The sequence below is a fragment of the Octodon degus genome, unplaced genomic scaffold, assembly GCF_000260255.1.
Source record: "Octodon degus isolate 3935 unplaced genomic scaffold, OctDeg1.0 scaffold00007, whole genome shotgun sequence".
NCBI lineage: Eukaryota > Metazoa > Chordata > Mammalia > Rodentia > Octodontidae > Octodon > Octodon degus.
Window position 1 is genome coordinate 16,013,613 of NW_004524583.1, and position 5,346 is coordinate 16,018,958.

Genomic DNA, 5,346 nt, shown 5'->3' on the forward strand with positions numbered 1-5,346 from the left:
AACAAAATCCAACAATATGCTGTATACAAGAAACACATTTAACTCATAAAGAAGTTCATAGGCTGAAAGTCAAAGAATGGAAAAAAATACTACATGCCCCAGAACCTCAGAAAAAAACGGGTAGCAATCCTATTCTCAGACAGTTTCAACTTCAAACCAAGAATGATCAAGTGAAATAAAGAAGGCCACTATAGGCTCCCGGGGGGTGCATTCCGCAGCCTCAGCACAGGCTGGCCACCCTCCGGCCCTTCCTCCACCAGCAGCAAGTGTGAGCTGCCCCCTCCCACCCCACCGAGGGCTTGGGAGTCAGCAAAAGGAAAGAGGTGAAAGAGAAGGACGGTGAGCTTCCATCCTTTCACAGTCCTGGCAACTGTCTGCTTCCCCGCGGGGGCTCTGGAGAACTTGAGGCAGCCCTGGGAACCTAGGAGGAAACCTTTTTCCCCAGCCGGACTGCGGGTCCTAGCGGTACTTCCGATGTGGAGCTTTGCATCTGGTGGAGGGATATTTCAGCCATCCAGAGACAACTTTCCATTTGTATAATGTAACAGAAAAGTTCTGAAAACATGAAGCGAATTGAACATGCAGAGCCATTTAAACAAGATGAACATCTCTGGAAGTGGTTGTGGAAGCCCTAGTTCTGCAGATATATCTAATAATGTTAAGGAATTTTGGACAAAGCTGAAGGAATGTCATGCTAAAGAAGTACAAGGTTTACAAGTAAAAGTAGCCAAACTGAAAAAAGAACGTGTTTTAGATGCACAAAGATGGAAGAGTTCTTCACCAAAAATCAACAGCTGGGAGAACAACAGAAAGTCCTTCATGAAATTATTAAAGTTTTAGAAGATTACGAGCAGGATTATGTGATCGCTGTGCCATAACTGAAGAGCATATGCGGAAAAAGCAGCAAGAGTTTGAAAATATCCGACAGCAGAATCTTAAGCTTATTACAGAGCTTATGAATGAAAAGAATACTCTTCAGGAAGAAAATAAAAAGCTTTCTGATCAACTGCTATAGAAAATTGAGAATGGTCAACAGCATCAAGCAGCTGAGCTTGAATGTGAGGAAAATGTTATTCCAGATTCACCAATAACAGCCTTTTCATTTTCTGGCCTAAACCGACTATGAAGAAAGGAGAATCTCCATGTTTGATATGTGGAAAAAACAAATACAAAATTGGAGCATTATGTGTGTACAAATGAATTAAGAAAAGTTTCCAAGACTTCAGCTCATTCACAGCATAGCTCCAATGAAAAGGAAATTCTAGTCGCTGATACTTGTAATCAAAGTGAAGCTCCAGTGGCTAAAATATGTGGAATAAGCAGTTGTCCCACTGATAAATCATCTTTTAATTTAGCTACAGTTGTTGCTGAAACACTTGGACTTGGTGTTGAAGAGGAAAGTGAATCACAAAGTTCCATAAGCTCTCTTGGTGATGAGCTGTACCACTCTCTGGAAGGATATCACAAGAAACATCCTTTTGAGGAATCCATGAGAAATACTGATAGTTTAAGATTTTCAGAATCTACTTCAGAGACTCCATCTCAAGAAGAATCGACCTTTTGGGTGTCATCTCCTGTGTTTTCATCTCTTGTGCTTGTACCTATATCTAATGTGAAAAGTAGTTTAGGTTTCAATACAAGTTTGTCCCCTTCTCTTTTAGACACTGGGAAACAAAGCCATCCCAAAACAACCAATTTCAGCAGCACTTCTGTTTCTAGGTCAGAGAAAGCTAGATCAAAATCTGAAGATAGTGCCCTTTTCACACACCGTAGCCTTGGATCTGAAGTGAGCAAGGCCACTAGCCAGTCTTCTTCTAGCAAGCAGATTCTTAAAAATATAAGTGAATCCATAAATGAATAGGATATTACTGATAGCACTAAAGGCACTGTTACTGATAAACATATAGTGTCCCTGAAATCTCTGGGAGGCAGAACATCTAAAAGGAAGAAAACTGAGGAAGAAAGTGAACATGAAGTAAGCTGCCCCCAAGCCTCCTTTGATAAAGAAAATTCTCTTCCTTTTCCAATGGATAGCCACCTTGCTGTGAATGGGGACCACATCATGGACAGACCTCTGGATCTGTCTGATCAGTTTTCAGCTATTCAGCATCAAGAGAAAAGCCAAAGAAATGAGGCTTCCAAACAGATTCAAGCAAGTGACTACGAAGCTTTTAAGCCCATTCCAAAGAGCTCTTCCTCAAGCCACAAAGCCTTGAATGGGAACTGCCTGGTACCCAAAGACTCCCTGGAGGAGCATTGTTTACAGGAGTGTGTCCACCAGTCTTTGTGCAGATCCCCTCCACACAACCAGACAGTGTCACCTATAAAAGAAGAAAATTCCATGTTCAAAATCCCTCCATGTCCACATGGAACTTTGGAGACAGAGAAAGACATCATATTTTTGATGAGATGAAGGGTGGTGGTTCTAATGAGCCAACAAAAGTAAAAACCAGGTCAGTCCATGGAGGATGTGAGCTCACATAAGTTCTTCAGTTAAATCCTTGCAGAATGGCCAAAACTAAGCCTAGCAAGAACCAAGATGCATCTTTTGAAAATATCCATTGGAGTGTAGATCCAGGAGCAGACTTTTCTCATTATAAAATGCATATTACTGTAATAGACACGAAGGATGACAGTCAGTCAAGAGGAGGAGGAGAGACAGTAGACATAGACTGTACATTGGTCAGTGAAACTTTGCTTTTAAAGGTGAAGAAACAAGAGCAAAAAGGAGAAAGAAGTCCAAATAGAGAAAGAATGATGAATGATACCTTGGAAGATATGTTTGATTGGACAACACAGGCAAAATATGAATCTTGTTTGGCAGACAGTTTCCCTCAGGTGGTAAATGAATTGGAGAATTTCTGCTGCCATAAGGGAACCAATTGTACATAATGATAAACAAGATAAAGTCAAGCAGAAAGTGTTTGTAGAGCCATATTTTAAAGATAATGAGAGAGAGACTAACCTACGAAATTTTCCTCATATTGAGGTGGTTCAGAAAAAAGAAGAGAGAAGAAAATTGATTGGTCATACCTGTAAGGAATGTGAAATTTAGTATGCAGAAATGCCAGCAGAAGAACAACAAAAGAAACAGGCTTCCTGCTCAAGACACTGATTTCACTATATTCCACCCAACACACCAGAAAATTTCTGGGAAGTTGGTTTTCCTTCCACCCAGACTTGTAGGGAGAGAGGTTACATAAAGGAAGGTGTTGACCTTTGTCCTCATCCAAAAACATGGCAGCCTTACAACACAAGGTTTTCTCCAAAGAGCAAGATATAGGGGCTGAAGTGGAAACAGAAAAACAAAAGGCAGCTTGCTCCCCTTCAGTTGTTGGTGCTTAAAGTAGTATTAAATATTGATTGTTTTGATTTTCTGTAAATTGACTTACAAATCCTTTTCTATTAAAAATGTTTTTAAATGGCAAAAAAGAAGGCCATTATAAACTGATTAGGGGAAAAATACAAGAAGAGGTAACATTCATAAATATGTATGCATCAAACAAAGGAGTACCCAACTATATCAAACAAATCTTAATGGATATGAAAAATCTAATATCCAATACCACAATTTTAACAGGAGACCTTAACACCCCCTTATCCCAAAAAGATAGGTCAATCAGACAAAAAATTAGCAAAGAAATAACAGAACTAAACCTGAGCTTGGAACAAATGGTCTTAGTGGACATATACAGAGTGTGCCACCCAAACAAGCTGAATACACATTTTTCTCAGCTCCACATGGGTCATTTTCTAAAATAGACCACATACTGGTCCATAGGTCATGCTTAGGTATATGCAAGAAAACAGAAATTATCCCATGCACATTATCTGACCACAGTGCAATGAAACTGGAAATAAATGACAAAAGAAACCAGAAAAAAACCTTCAATACATGGAAATTTATTGACGCCCTACTCAGCAACCAATGAGTTACAGATGAAATTAAACAAGAAATTCAACAATATCTACAATTCAATGAAAATTCAAGCACAACTTATTGGAATTTATGGGATAAAATGAAAGCAGTTCTCAGAGGGAAATTTGTATCTGTGAACTCACAATTTAGGAAAACAGAACGGGAACAAATAAATACCCTAATGCTGCACTCCCAACAACTAGAAAAAGAAGAGCAGACCAAAACCAGAGCCCAAAGATGGGAAGAAATCATAAAGATTAATTCAATTGAGACAAAGAAAACAGTCCAAAGAATTAAAGATTGAAAAAGCTGGTTCTTGAAAAATTAAATAAAATTGATAAGCCCCTAGCTAACCTCATCAAAAAGAGGAAAGAAAAAATTCAAATACAAGCCATGAGATATGAAAAGGGTATAATTACCACACATCCAGTGGAAATTCAGAAGATTATCAATAGCTACTTTGAGAATCTTCACTCTCACATAACAGAAGACACAGATAAAATGGGCAGATTCTTAGAAAGGTACAAATTACCAAAACTGAATCAACAAGATATAGCCACCCTGAATAGCCTAATAACAACAAATGAAATATGAGATGTAATAAAAAACCTACTGAGAAACAAAAGTCCAGGTCCTGATGGATTCACAGCTTACTTCTACAATAAATACACAGAAGATATAATCCCAATACTCCTCAAACTCTTCAATGAAATTAAAAAGGAAGCAATCCTCCCAAAATCATTCCTGTAGGCAATATCATACTGATACCAAAACCAGGGAGAGACACAAGTAAGAAAGAGAGCTATAGGCCAATCTCCCTCATGAATATAGATGCAAAAATCCTCAAGAAAATCCTAGCAAATAGACTACAGCAAATCATCAAGAAGATCATACACCATGACCAGGTAGGATTCATCACAGGGATGCAAGGATGGTTCAATATTCAAAAATCTGTAAGTGTAATACACTATATCAATAGAGAGAAAACCAAATCCACATGATCATCTCAATTGATGCAGAAAAGGCTTTTTACAAAGTCCAACACTCATTCATGTTCAAAGTCCTACAGAAATTTAGAATAGATGGCCTCTACTTCAATCAGATAAAAGCCATTTATGAAAACCTAATGGCTAACATAATTCTAAATGGGAGAAAACAAATCTTTTACTCTTAGAGCTGGTACAAGACAAGGATGTCCTCTATCACCACTCCTATTCAATACAGTTCTGGAATCATTGGCTAGAGCCATTAGACAAGAGAAAGAATTAAAAGGAATAAGAATAGGTAAAGAAGAAGTTAAATTATCTTTTATTTGCAGATGACATGATACTTTACTTGTAAGACCCAAAAAGCTCCACCAAGAAGCTACTAAAATTAATATACAAATTCAGTAGCATAGCAGGATACAAAGTCAATACGCAAAAGTC

The 5,346-nt window shown here is 38.2% G+C and overlaps 1 pseudogene; it reads left to right on the forward strand.

Moving 5' to 3' along the window:
- The first annotated feature begins 600 nt into the window (after nt 1-600).
- Nucleotides 601-3,290, forward strand: LOC101578955 (annotated as a pseudogene).
- The last annotated feature ends 2,056 nt before the right edge of the window (nt 3,291-5,346 follow it).